This window comes from Helianthus annuus, chromosome 17 (assembly GCF_002127325.2).
Source record: "Helianthus annuus cultivar XRQ/B chromosome 17, HanXRQr2.0-SUNRISE, whole genome shotgun sequence".
Classification (NCBI taxonomy): Eukaryota; Viridiplantae; Streptophyta; class Magnoliopsida; order Asterales; family Asteraceae; genus Helianthus; species Helianthus annuus.
The window spans coordinates 37,374,202-37,390,387 of NC_035449.2; positions in this window are offsets into that span (position 1 = coordinate 37,374,202).

Genomic DNA, 16,186 nt, shown 5'->3' on the forward strand with positions numbered 1-16,186 from the left:
AACAAGAAATATCCATGAAGAAACATTTTTAGAAAACATGAATATAAGTTGTAAAGATCTACTTTCTTTAAAAATGATGTTTTTAGAAAATCAATTACACTTTAAAGGGTAACAAGGCTTACTAAGAACACTAGTAAGTTACTACAAATTTTTATAAATTTTCAAGTTCATAAACTAATAATTAAACTAAAGCAAATAAATTTCAGACAAAAAATGTTTTCAAACAACTATGGATAATAATAATAATAATAATAATCATAATAATAATATAGAAGTATATGTCTGGGGAAAAACTGTATGCAGAATTATATAAAAGATAATCGCAGTAAAAGAGAGCCAACTGTTCACAAGATTGTTGAAGAAGATAACATTTGACTTCATACATAAACAAAGATTTCATTCAGAAATTTTATCAAACATGTATTCAACAAAATATAACGTGTGCCAGTTACATGAAAAGAAAGACTGAAATTGATCACTTTTTTTGTCAAGAAACTAAATTTCATTGTTATAGTTGGTTATAGACAGAATAAAAAATGAGAGAAAGGGAAACAATACATATCTTTGACAGCAATTAGTTTTCAAATTGACACACACACACAAAAAAAAAAAGAAAATCTTCTTTACTTGTAACAACAGAATCCAGGAATGTCAAAAAATCAAAATATATCAAGAAAATCAACTATTAATCCGATTAATATAAACAGAAAACAAACAAATGCGAGCAAATAACTTAACTAAAATCAACTATTGATTTGATCAGTCATAAACAGTAATCAACTATTAGTCTGAGCCATTCAAAGCAATTTGTACCAAGTGTTTAATTTTCGTATGGAACTGTTCCAACTTCTGTCTAGAAACTCTAGATCACAGGTGAACTCCGCATTAGCTGATTCAGAAGCAAACAAACAAATTTGGATTCTAAAATAGCAACTTTGAGGCTTCATTAACTTCCCAATTTAACTATTTAGCTTCGATCCTTCAGACCATATTTGACAAAACTTAGGCCAAATTTTGAAACAACCCTGTACTTATAAATAAGTACACTTAAGGACTTATAAATAGTTACGTGCATCTTCTTTATAAGCAATGCAATCAAGATTCTCAAACGTACCCAGTCTAAAAGTTTGTCTCTATAACAACTATGATTGAAAGCTTTCAACAGAAGAGAATAAACACCTGACTGAAAATAATTGATGTCAAATAAAGGATTATTGGAGCACAAAACGCAGAAAAAAAAATCTCTTAAAAAGGCCGTGTTTCATCCCCAAGATACAGAAACTGAGGAGCACTTTCACTTAAATTATCTAACATCCACACAATAGCAAGACTTATATTTAGAAATGGTGGAAGAGAAAGTTTTATGTATGTATATGTACAGACACACGTTTACACTCATGACTAAAACTAATAGAGCCTCAAAACTCTAAAACTAAAGTTGGCAAAACGAGTGACCGAGTGGGACAGTCATGGTTGTAAAAATCCCGACTAGTCTCTGATTAATCACTAATCGAGAGTTCACCGATATATGTCCGATTAATCACTAGGCGTATGCAGTTAATGTGGAAAAATATTGGTTATCAGTCAAGGACCGATATTTTAGATATCGTTTATCACGATGAGATAAAGGTAATTTATAATATCATGCATAAATATATATGTATATATATTCCTATCTAGAGCCTATATATATATATATATATATATATATATATATATATATATATATATATACTAGAAGTCTAGAACCTATATAATATTAATAGCAAAATAAAGAAGTGTTCATCAAGATCAACCAAGGCATCCGATTGTTCATTTGTTCATCATAGCTTAAAACACTAAAACCTAATCATATGCCATAAAATCTTCCTCCAAGTCCACATCAACCATCTCATCCAATTGTACATTAAGATCATCTTCCACATGAATTGGAACATCATCATCATCTCTATAGCGCGATCTTTTGGTCCTAGTACTTGGCCCAACTTCTTCGTTTCCTCCCATTGCCTCTCGTACATCTGACCAACGAAGACCATCCGTACCGTCAACAAACTCTTGAAACAAAAAAAAGCTGAAAACAGAAGTAAAAAACTTACCTATTGCAACTGAGACTCAATCTGGAAGAGCGACGCTACAGGGTGGGAGCTGTGGGAGCTTCGATGGTAGGTGCCATGGATTTAGGGTTCATAAATGTATGCCGATATGTGTGAATCATGTGCAACTGGTTCTTTAAGGTTATAATTGGGCCAAAAATTATGAAAATGGAATGGGCTTTGATTTGTTGGATATGGCAGATTTTAAAGGGAAAAGAACAAATTTGGGCCTACAGATATTCTCGGCGAGATGGCGGATATGAAATTTACAAAATATCGACGATATATCGGTGATTATCGCAGATATTCTCGCCACTGAGATTATAACCAATATTTAATACCGATATGTAACTCAATGTCCAATAACCGATATAGCATCGAGATATCACCGATATAACGCCGAGATTGACTGCATGCGGTCAATGGCGGTCCTATTTTGGCCAGATCCCTGCCAAATTTCGACCAAACCTTATAAATTCCCGTAAGTTACTTAAGAAAATGGGTCAATGAGAGGTTAAAACATCTCTATTTAAAAAACTACATATAAAAATGTATGTATATATATAACTATAAATTTCATATAAAAATCCTGATCCGATTAATCGTTAGTCGGTACCCCACTGACCGGCTAACGCCTAGTGATTCTTACAACATTGGGGATAGTAGGTCAGTTGGATTGGAAGGGAAGTCGAACGGGTTTCCTTCAGGTCGGGTCACTACTAGATAATAAATAAATATTCAACAAAAATTACCATATTAAACTCAACAATAGAAACAACTATTTTCTAACAAAGTCATCTAAAACAAATGAGTACATTCGAATCCATTGACATCAAAGCCTTTGAATTTGATCATGTTTATGCATTGCTCCAACTTTTTTTTTTCTGGTTGTCCAACCCAAACTCGTACAACATTCTGACTTAAGTGCAACTCAAACTTATCTATGAAAACCCGAGTTCTCACCAAACAAATCAAAAGCTATAAATCAATCACAAAAGTACAAGGTAAATCAACCTGACGTGTCATATTTCATATGCAACATAATTTTGTTCTTACTTCTTAGCAATGTTTTCAGAACCGGACCGGACGTTGAACCGGTTTGGTTACTGGTCCATTGATCCGACCAGTTCAACCGGTCCGACCGGATGTAAGAACCGGCAGGTCTCTTAAAATTAATAGGGTTAAATTTGAAAAAAAAATGCTGAAATCCGGTTCAATCCCTTAATAACCCGGTTCAACCGGCCGGTTTTTCAGTCCGACCGCCGGTTCACCGGTTCAACCCCGGTTCGATGTAAATCCGGTCCAACATATTGAACCGAACCGGTCAGACCTCCGGTTCCCGGTCCGACCGGCCGATCCAATACGGTTTTCAAAACATTGGTTCTTAGATAAGAAATTTTGTTTCAAATGCAACTCATATAAGAATATGAGAAGTTAAAAATATTTAATTTCATGATGAACCAACCTTAATATTTTCATCACACCTCAAGCTCAATCAAACTTAGAACATCAGAATAATAAAAACCCTAAAACTACAACTGGAAGAATGCATATTTCAGAATGTTTTCAAGGTTTTCTACCCATCATGACACATTGGATTCAAATTTGTAGAAACGATAATACTGGTTTGAATCTCCTAATTGATACATTAAACCAAATTCCGTAGTGAAATGGCACCAAGAATCAAAGAAATATGAAAAGAGAAACTTACCTAATTGGAGTTGCTGTATAGCCTCGACGAAAATCTGAAAATAGGGCGACTTCTCGGATTATAAATCTCGGATTCTCGGTTGGGCTTTTCCAGATTCAGCCTCAAACTCGGTTTAAAATCTATACAACCCACGGTTCGTCCGTGACACTTGAACCAAGATCTCACCCTCTCAGTTTTTTTTTTTTTTTGAGTAAAATGCCAAAATGGTCCTGAGTTTAGGTAACTTTTGTTACTTTAGTCCAAAAAAGAAACTTTTTGTATCTTAATCCCTGAGGTTTCATTTTTGTTACCATTTTCATCAAATTGATAAACTGAGTTAGAATTTTCTGTTAGCTTTTTCTTTTTTTTCGTTTCCTCGTTTAAATGAATGGTACAATTGTCATTTTATGTCGTAATATAATGAGGAAAACAACAAAAAAAGAGAAGTTAACAAAAAATTCTAACCCAATTTGCAAATTGGATGAAAATGACAATAAAATGAAACCTTAGGGATCTAGATTAAAAAATTTCATTTCTAGACTGAAATGACAAAAGTAACATAAGCTCAAAGACCATTTTCCATGGATCTTAATCCTACCTCTAAATCAACCGTCAACCACCAAAAAAGAAACATGTTTCGTGCACATGCTTGGTTACAAGCCTTTTGCCGAGCATAGTTTACTAAGTTTTTTTTTCTAGCGCCTTCTGAACGATTTTTGACCTCTGAGCACCATTATTATCAACCTTCTTGAGCTTTTTGTTGTTAACAAGTTGTGTTCATGATTAACATTAAGTGATCAAGGGCTTACTTGTTGCAAACATAAAAAATAAAACACAGACCTTAAAAGCATATAAGACATGTGAACTTAATCGGTTTAACATGTTTTTTATTTTTTATTTTATATGTTGCCTAAATATATGAATGTGTATATAAGATCTACATATAAAGTATACAAAATTACGTTAATGTGTTTTTAACTCAATAGCATTGAGGTTAGATCAAAATGTAAGGTAATCGAAATTATATTGTACAACCATAACTTATTTACATGTAATCCGACTCATACATAAGAAACATAAAAAAATGCATAAAACGTGTATAAAGGAAAAACTGACACATGTAATCAAAAGACACATTTACATCAAGGGTTGAATTTTTACCCCTAGCGCGTTGCGGCAGATTCAAAACGTAGAATAACTTGAATTTATACCTTCGAATGAGAACACATTATATTTGACTCCATTTGATTCAGAACTAAATTTACACGGAAACGTAGACCAACTAAAAACATACATAAAATAAGCACAAAAATGTATTATATTGTTCTGACTTGCTTCCAAAAAAAACCTTTACGTCGAAACGTAGAAAACTCGAATTTATACTGACACACAAAAATAATTACGCACGTAAATATAGTTTTTATTGGTATATGAACGAAAGGGGTAAATTTGTAACTTTAGAAACTCGAGTGGGTCAAATTGATATTTTACAAAGTTCTTAAACACATCGACAAATTAGTTAACAAAAAAAGAAATTAGCGAAAGAAAAATTAGATAAATATATATGGATTAGTTTGGGTTAGATAAAAATTGCAATTTTCAAAAGTTAAGGGGGTTGTAAAGTGAAGTAATAGTATAAGGGTTAAAAATGCAGTTTTCAAAAGTTAAGGAGTTATATAGTGTAACACCCCGACCGCGTATAAAACAACACGTGGCGGAATCGTCGAGGAGGCACGTTACAAGTTGCTCAGAACACATGGTACTAAAGTTTCATTATATTGCATTGTTTTACAATACACTGAATATAAGTAATTGTTTTCGATTTAAAGAAGTCTAAGGCCCGAGTTCGTTCCTATGTGTAGCATACTTGAGTAATCATCGCAAGTGTTAACACCTGAAACATATGTGAAAATAAAAGGTCAACAATAAAGTTGGTGAGTGACATAGGTTTTGTTGGCCAAATTAATGACAAAAAGGTTTGGTATTGCAATGCTTTGACAACTACGTGAGTTGTCAAATGAGAAGAGATTTTTGAAGACAATATACGGCAAAAAGTTTAGTATTGCAATACATTATTTTGATAATAAAACTTGTGACAAAAATGTTTTGTAAATGATAATATGATTGATACCAAGTAATTTTTATGTTATTGAAAAGTGTACTTTGTTCATTGTTTCTCTTGTACTTTGTCTCGTTATAACACAGAATCATCAAATGATTTTGGATAACGCTGTGAAGGGTAGTATGATAAGAGCATTTATATATTTGAAGTACCAGCGGCGTATCCACCATGCCTTTATCGTATTACACCTGCCTCGTTATCCTAGAACACTCTAAATTTTATGTTATAACACCACACAACACATAAACACATAGCATAGAATTTGACTAATGACTTGTGGAAGTACTATTAGAAATCTAGAGTTAAGTTCCCGTGAAAATAAAATAAATGTACGAATTGAAAGAAAAGTCAAAAAAGTGGCGGTGTCATTTTGGTAATTATCACCAACTTCAAAATTACTCTAGTAGAGTAATTTTGAGCTTCTGTAGAGTAATTTTGTAAATGTTCAGGTAGAGTAATTTTGGTCGTGTAGGGTAATTATCAAAATTGTAGGGTAATTATCAAAATTACACTAACCCCCCCCCCCAAAAAAAAAAACCTAAAAAAACCTAAACCATTGTAAATGTTCATGTAGAGTAATTTTGGTCGTGTAGGGTAATTATCAAAATTACACTAACCCCCCCACCCCACCCCCCAAAAACCTAAACCACCCCCACCCCCCAAAAACCTAAAAAAAACCTAAACCACCCCCCCCCCCAAAAAAAAAAAAAAAAAAAAAACCTAAACCCCCCCCCCCCCCAACTAAAAGCTAAAAACTAAACCATAAAGCTAAACCCCATAACTAAATGCTAACAAAATTACTCTGCAAGACATTTTCCAAAATTACTCTACAGAAGTCAAAATTACTCTACTAGATTAATTTGATAATTACCCTACATTTCCCAAAATTACTCTACAGATGCTCAAAATTACTCTACAAGACACTTTTTGCTTTTTCCCAGTTATTTTGAAGTTGCTCATAATTACCAAAATGACACCGCCACTTTTTGCTTTTTCCCTCAATGCGTACGTTTCGTACGTTAATATTATTTTTATTTGATCCTTTACCTAGAAATCTAATCGAGGACTTATAATAGTACTTTAAGTATCCTTTAAGGATCTAACTATTTATATAGAAAAGATCCTACAAGGATTTGGCATTTGTGCTTTGTTTCATCAAAACCTAAAATCCTAAAATGATTTGGATAACGCTACGATGAGTAATACAATAAGAGCACTTATAAATAGGAAGTATCAGCCGCGTACCCACCATGCTCTTATCGTATTACACTCGTTTCGTTATCTAAATCACTTACACAACTCTACACTTAATTATACGTTACAAAGTACTCTTAGAAATCCAATCAAGGATTAAGAATGGTACTTTAAGTTTCCTTTAAGAATCTAACTATTAATATAGGAAGATCCTACAAGGATTTGGCAATTTGCTTCTTATTTTATCTCATAAATTAAATACACAAAAAACACTTAGTAAACACATATGCCATACATGTTATTTGAAAAATCGGTTACACATATGAATCACCCCAAAACATTTGAAAATGGAAAAAGTGGGGAACTATGTACTCACAGTTTTGCGTAGATGTCTTGCCTAATCGTGTCTAGCGAAGCTCAAGTGATTCAAGTGTTTCCTAATAATTCGGATAATTATTAGGTTAGTGTTTATTGTGGCTTAAACGGAAGAACGGATAGAAAGAGGTTTATTAACCAAACAAGTGAAGGATCTCATATAATATGGTTCATAATACCTTACATTCTAATTAGAAGGTGTCTAAAGGTGTTTCGACCCATTACGACTTGTTAAAATGGTTTACGCCACTTTAATGGGCCGTACGCGTAACTACGGGTTCGGATGGTCGAATGAGTCTTATGATGAGTCCGATATGTCAAAACATGTTTAATAATGTTGTATGATCAGTTTATAAGTCAAAAACAATGATCATATATGTTTTAAACTATTTTATGCGAAAAGGGTATTTTAGACATTTTAAAAGTATCTAAAGTTGACTCGTCATTTGACTAACCAAACGACATGACCATAAGGTATAGCCTCAGAGTGTTATTCCCTATATTACTATGGTCATATAAATGGGCTTGGTCGGATCTTAAAGTTGACCAAACGGGTAAGATTCGGAAGTCAAAGCAGAAGTCAAACCGCTCGACTTTCGACTAAGGAATAAACGCTAAACTAGAAATGACGAGTTAGACATGTTAGAATATGTCTAATAATGTTATAAAACAGATTTGGTGTCAAAACCTTAGGTTTTAATACCCGAAAACTCTTTCATAGTAAAATGCATTTTTATGCATTTTTTTACTTTTATTTCGTAAAAGTTTGACTCATCATTTCACCTATTATACGTGATGATCAGAGGGTGTAATCGCGAGGGATTAACACCTTCATCATTACGATCACGTAGCAAAGTTCAATTTGAACTTTGACTTGACCAAAAAAGTCATAACCGAAAGTCAAAGCAAAAGTCAATTTGCTTGACTTTTGGCTATTAACTAGCTAAGAAAATTTGAAGGGAAGATTGAACTCAGAAAAGGGAGGCTCCAAATGGCTAGAGCAAGCTCCAAGAGAGATTTAAGAAGTAAAGAGAAATGGTGTGAATGAAAATGAAGAACAAAGTACCTATTTATACTAATCTTGGATTCATGGGAGCTTAATGTCCTAACATGTGTCAAGACCAGGTTAGAAGTGGCAAGGAAGGTGCTAGGTGTCAAAAATTGAGGATAGGTGGCAATGTTTGGTAATCAAGCAAAATTCTAGCATCTGGGCACCCCTTATGGACCATAAGGATCTTACGGTCCGTAAGGCCTTTTGATAAAAAAAAAAGTTTCCATTTTTGGCAGTTTTGGCCCCCGGACTTGTATTTTCACTTGTTTGTCATTTTTTAACCCTTCTAACCTAATATTTAAGCTATATGAAAGATATTTAAGGTATGTGTAACTTATATATTTGTCTCGGAATGTACGTTACGTTAAATTGATTATGTTTAAATATCGGTTAACGAAATATTTTTGAAAGAAATAGAAAAGTTTTTGAAAGCTCGAAATTTTCGCGAGGGTTACATATAGTGGGTGGAAAAAGTAGGGATCATTTTTGTAATGTCATGAAGTATTGAGGGGGTTGTAAAATGTATTAATAGTATAAGGGTTAAAATTGCAATTTTATATAGTTGAAGGGTTGTATGGTGAGGGGAAGAATAAGATACTAAAACTGTAAATTGGTGAAAGTTTTAGGGGCTGCCGGTGGAAAAATCACCGACATTTGCCTTTAATATATAACTAGTAATAAGACATGCGCGCAATGCGGCGCGGATACTTCGCAAATATCAAACAAATTAGTCCAAGCATTATGTAACGTGTTAACCATATGAAAACGCACGTTTTGACGTATCCGATTGAACTCAATGTATCCTATAGTTGCATTGTGATTGGATCAAAACGTAATGTAAGTCGAATTTATATCGTACAATTATAATGTTTTATATGCGACCCGACTAACTCGAATTTATATCGTGAAGCCAAAAACTCTTGAGAGGGTCAAAGTGGCATTTACAAAGTTCATAAAAAGTTAAGTGGTTAAAAATTGCATTTCCTAAACTTAAGGGCTAAGAAAGGGTAAAGATAAAATTTGATAAAGTTTTGGGGTAAGAAGGAAATGATAACAAAGTTGGGGTTGAAAAGGAAACTATGACAAAGTTGGGGTTGAAAAGGAAACTATGACAAAGTTGAGGTGTCAAAAACAAACTATCCATAAAATGGAGTGGTAGCTTAGGGACTAAACTTGTCATTTTATAAAACTTTAAAGGTACCAAAGTCAAAGGGCTAAAATTGTAATATCATAAAGTATGGGGGAGGGGGAGGCAAAGCCGGTGGAGTTTCCACCGATTTTGTCTTTTAAGTTATAGTATAATATAACAATTAAGAAGATTTAAGTACTTTACTCAAAAAGTTATATAGAAATTTGGTTTCCTTTTCTTAATATTTTTAAGCAAATAATAAAACTTACTTTTTATAAATCATTACAACTGTTTACATAAATTACTCAAAAAAGTTATACAAAGTTAATGGCCTAACCCGTAACCCTATCTTGTTAACCAGGTTTTACTAAATGTTTTTGAATTTTGGGAAATTGACCTGTAATAATCACACCTATACCTTATTGGCCGTTAATAACTCCACCTCAGAATATTCCCCCCACTAGTCCCATCTTTCACCTATTTTTCCTACAATGTTCCCCCGTTAAAAAATCTTAACGGAGTTAAGCTTTTTTCCAAATTTGTAACACCCTAGTTACTAAATTACGGTTTTGCATATAAATACCACAATTAGATGTGTAGTTAAGACTACACATACTATAAAAATGCAGGTTTATTAAAACTTTTACAAATCATAAGTTGTTCAACATGATGTAATTGAGTTCGTCGTTCAAAATTTACGACGGGCTATGTGCGGAAGCATGTAACTTTATAGTGTTCGGTTCTTCGATGATGCTTGATCGTCTTCCGGCATCCAAAATGTACCTACATTTCATAAACATGAAATGCTTTAGTCATACAGGGTTTAAAACGTGTCAAAATGAGTCCGGGAAACAATACTAATTAAAATACATTTTTGTACAGGGTCTACCGTAAATTACAGTGGCTACCGTAATTTACGGTAGCCCCTGAATGTTGATTCTTCCCGCCGTAAAGCAGGGGATTCATGGCGTAAAGACTTATAGGCTACCGTAAGTTACGGTAGCTACCGTAACCTACGGTGGCCTCCGCAGGATTTTCCAAGTTTGCCGTTTTCTAAAACGGAAACCTTCATAACTTTTAATCCGCTTGTCCGTTTGACCTACCGTTTCTTCCCACGTGTTTGAAATTTGATTCTCCATCATGTGGAGTTAAAATCCAACATCCGGATTAACAAAATTTAAGACTTTTAAGCCTTCGGCTTATTACCCTTTTACCAAACCTTGACTCGTTCGTGATTTTATCAAACAAACATGTTGTTTGATTCAAAATTCTCATCTTTTCCATGTTAATATCATATTAGATTCAATTCACGGGTTTATATACATTCTTAAACCAGTTTTTACTTAGATGTTTAATTGACCCGTTAAGGGCATTAAAGCACTTTTACGCATAATCCACACTCGTTTATTCCTAGCGTCTTATTTCCACATTATTTATCAAATGATCTTCCATCACAACTATATTTGTGATGGATTTAATGTGGCGATCTATATAATCCGAGTTTTACCCCTCGGATTATCATTTTACGACTAAGACTCATATAGGGTCTTTTGACCAAGGATTTACATCTTTCGCTTTTATACTTGTTCTAAGTATTGACTTGATTATAAAACTCGTTTTCAAGCGACTTCTAAGGGTTGCTTGCTTAATTTCACTTACAAGAGCGTTTTGGTCATTTTAACTCTTCTTTTGCGACGAAGGGCTTGCTTAAGCCATGCACGCCCAAAATCTCATTTTAACCAAATCTTGTTTTCAAAAAACTTTGTCTATAATTTAAATCCTTCGGTTTACCTTTTAAGGTAACCGAATGTCCCTTTTTACTTTGCCTAACTCTCATAGAACTTCACGTTTTAAATGAGTAATTAACCTATCACACATACCTGGCTCGGATCAACATATTGACCCATTTAATGCTTTGCTTAATAAACGCTAACTAATAGCGATGCAAATTTCCATTCGATATATATATATTCCTGTAATCATACACTCGACAAATTCACTAGTCGATATTGTCAAATGGTAATATTTTCACATTTTGACCCGTTTAGTCTAAATGACCTGTTTATCGATTTACTTCTATTTAACCATTATTATGGTTTCTTTCATCTTTGATTATCCTGTTCCGTACGACTACATGACAGAACATCATTTTTTTTAATTGTTTAGTTATCACATTCGTAATTTATATGATAAGAGAATATTCCACAATTTAAGACTAGTGTAAGCTATGCTTACCTCGCATCCAAGCAACGTTTTCTTTTCGTACTTGCTCCGTTTGACCCGCTTCCTCCCAAGCCTCCATCTAGCTTGTCAAGAGTCAAACTTTCATCATAATTCGTAAGACGGTTAGTTTAGTCGTTGTCAATCACGACTATTCCAACTTACGTATTTTCTCTCAAAATTATCATTTGATTTTATTAATGGTCAGTTTGACTTTTTAAAAGTCAAATGCCCATTAGTATATGAATTGCATATTTAAGTTTATCAACTAGTTTTGGTCATTTTCATATGATCCGGTAGGCATTCTTTTAAGCCATCGTTTTTAACTAATCTTTTAACCGGGTTATTACATTTCCAACACCTTATCTTGTTTAAGCGATTATCAAGACTAATTTATTCATTCGTTTTGCAAGAACTAAGGGTTTCTCATATAAGAGTGATACCCGTTTTATCATATCACTAGTGTTCACTATAACATTCCTATTTCATACAAGAATTCATTCATGCATGACTATCAAATTTCACAAGTATCATCAAACATCGAAATTCAACATACCTTGTGATCCCCTAAGCTTGGTGATCACGATTTTATTAAAAGCCCCAATTTCCCGGCTCGATTTCTCTTTGATTCTGGCAATTTTCATGAGTTAGGGTTCTTGGAAGGGAACCCCCCTTTTTGCTCCTGATGTTGATCGACCAAACACACACACAATGTGTGTGTTTTGGTTTTTATTTCATTTAACTCAAAACATTTTCATGTTTGCCTCTTTTTAGTCCCTCAAGTTCCAAAGGTTATAAAATGGTTAACTATTTCAAGTTTCCTTCCTTTCTTTATTGTTTTCAAACAATTAACTAACTAGGTTAATTATTCCTAGTTAACTTAATGGGTTCGGGAAGTCATAACCCGTTATATTTTATGTCCCGTTTAACTCAGGCCTTTTATATACTTTGTTTCCTCAAAGTATTCATCCTTCTTAAAATCTTTTATTCAATTACTTATTTAAATCCTAATATTTACCGGGTTACTTTTACCGCCAACGGTATTTTACCCGCCTTTTAATATTAACGGGGTTTGATTACCAAACCCGTTTTCGGGGTGTTACAAGTCTACCCCCCTTAAAGAGGTTTCGTCCTCGAAACCTTTTCTTACATAATTTATCGAGTTCAATTTATGCATTTGCTCTCGATAATTCATTGAGCATTGCCCATATTTTAACCAATTTAGTATTACCAGAAAAGTGTGGTAATATCTTTTTGGTTATTAATCACCTACGTATCTTATACAACATAATACAACTTGAAATAACGTAATCTTGTTATTTCCACTAGTTTAATTAACTTAGCAATATTTATCGCTCGATTATAATGTGATTGTACTTCACATTACACTTCTTGACCGTAATCACGTCACGTCATGCCAAATTTTATATCAACTTTTTATTTTCGAAAATATCACTTTTCGAATATATCGTCTTGCACCTGTCAGTGTCAAGACTTATATCTTTCATGTTTACTATTTATACGTCTATCAGAATTCATATTTGTAAAAATGTTATTTCTTACCAAAACCGAAGTTTTAGTTTAGCGTCTTCTCTTTATCCTTTGTCAATTATCCATACCGGGATATTGACAGTCCAATATTTATTCTTTTACAGTCTTTATTCTGTGCGAGGATTCTCAACTGATCCTCTCGCTTTGTCTAATTAACTCGTAGGTTTTATCACTTAGACTTATGGGCTATTTTGATTAGATTTTCATCTTTTTAGGGCGAAGTCCTTGTAATTTCTTTCTTTCTAATCATGACCCGTGGGTCGTTTTATCCTCATAGATCTTTCCATTGTTTATAACCCCAAAGGTTAGGTTGATCCCATAGATCATTTCTTACTCATGTCATACTTAAAATACATGTTTGGTGTCAAGGCATTCTGTTGTTTTTTTTTTTTTAAATTATTTATTTTCGCCTTGATATTCTCTTTGACCTTGACCGTAGTCTAAGGCTACATTCGTTTCTTTTCGGACACATTTCCCGTCTTTATGACTTCGCACGTCATTTATACGTCGGTTTATCTTATGCTCACCATTATCCAGTTTACACACATTCGTATTTGATTATGTCCCATTACCGGGCTCATTATTCTTTTGCTTTTAACGCTACTATTATCTCGCTTGTGTTTACTCATGCCGTCCGGCATGATATTATATTCGACCCGTTCAACTTTAAATTAGTTGAACATAATTTATTCACAATTTCTATTTACATTATCTTGTCGTCTTTTAGTTATAACTCAAAACCCGAGTCTTTTAACTTTCCATCCGAGTTCCTGTCTCTCGGTCTACGCATGTGTTTAATTCTTACCCATCAACCGGGTGTTTTACTGAAGTCTTTATTATTGCAACCCTTCCGGTATGCATTAATACTTCAATTCACATTTATATTCCGTCCTTGTCCTTAAGTTTGACGTTTTTACAAAAACGGTCCGTTAAGGTACATATTTGCATTTTCCGGGTTCGAGTGTAAGTACACTCCCTCCCAATACTTGTCTAAATCATTTTACATGTTTGCGTTTTCCGGGTTCGAGTGTAAGTACACTCCCTCCCAATACATGTCTAAATCATTTTACATGTTTGTATTTTCCGGGTTCGAGTGTTAGTACACTCCCTCCCACTACATGTCTAGATCATTTTACATGTTTGCGTTTTTCGGGTTCGAGTGTAAGTACACTCCCTCCCGATGCATATCTTAATCAATTTACATGTTTCTTGGTCCCTTACCCCGGGCTCATTATCCTAATATAATACGCTTCCGTCACTCGGCTGTGCGTTTACATTATTATCAAATATTTTGCTTATCTGATTCATTTTGGTACTTTTTAATTTGTCCCACTCACCCCGTCCTTACTACATCGGGTGTAAGCGTGTCCATCATAAAAAGTTCATGGTATCATGTGTTCACTACCTACTTGGCCAGAGTAGGCGATCAACACATGACATACATGACCCTTTTATAACTTTCACATCACGCCCCATGTAAGTAACACCTCTATTTATTTCTCTTGGAAACAATATCCCGGATAGATTTTCAATCCGGGTTTTTCCAAGTTTTTAATCTACATATGCAACTTTCAATCTCTACGTATTTGTTGCATATTACTATTTGTGCAATTAAATTTAAAATGTACACCTGGTAATGCTTGCCCCGACGGGTGTTCCTTGCCATTAACTTTGTTCGCGGTCGTTACGCGATTTAGTCCTTGGTGAGCATGCTCCTCTTGTCATACTTTAGACCGTTCCTCTGTCATATCTGTAATTTGTTTAACCCTTGTCATCTTTAAATGCAAGTGTCCTTCAATTAAGACATTCACAAAAGTTAGTCATGTCATCTTTACTAAACGCCCGTATCAGAATACAAGGCTTTTCTACTATACGTGCCAACGCGCGTAATTTCGTCAACTATATCTATCATTTAATTGGGGTAACGTGTATTACACGATGACCCTATGTGTTGTTTACAACACTTTAATACGCTAAACAATTAACATACATGCACTTACCGGATTTGCGATCAAGCATCGAACCGAACACCAATCTTTATTAAGAGCATAAGGTTTAAGTCCAAGCATAGTTTTCCCACCATACTTGAATCTCTTAAACCAAGGCTCTGATACCAACTTGTAACACCCTAGTTACTAAATTACGGTTTTGCATAAAAATACCACAATTAGATGTGTAGTTAAGACTACACATACTATAAAAATGCAGGTTTATTAAAACTTTTACAAATCATAAGTTGTTCAACATGATGTAATTGAGTTCGTCGTTCAAAATTTACGACGGGCTATGTGCGGAAGCATGTAACTTTATAGTGTTCGGTTCTTCGATGATGCTTGATCGTCTTCCGGCATCCAAAATGTACCTACATTTCATAAACATGAAATGCTTTAGTCATACGGGGTTTAAAACGTGTCAAAATGAGTCCGGGAAACAATACTAATTAAAATACATTTTTGTACAGGGTCTACCGTAAATTACGGTGGCTACCGTAATTTACGGTAGCCCCTGAATGTTGATTCTTCCCACCGTAAAGCAGGGGATTCATGGTGTAAAGACTTATAGGCTACCGTAAGTTACGGTAGCTACCGTAACCTACGGTGGCCTCCGCAGGATTTTCCAAGTTTGCCGTTTTCTAAAACGGAAACCTTCATAACTTTTAATCCGCTTGTCCGTTTGACCTACCGTTTCTTCCTACGTGTTTGAAATTTGATTCTCCATCATGTGGAGTTAAAATCCAACATCCGAATTAACAAAATTTAAG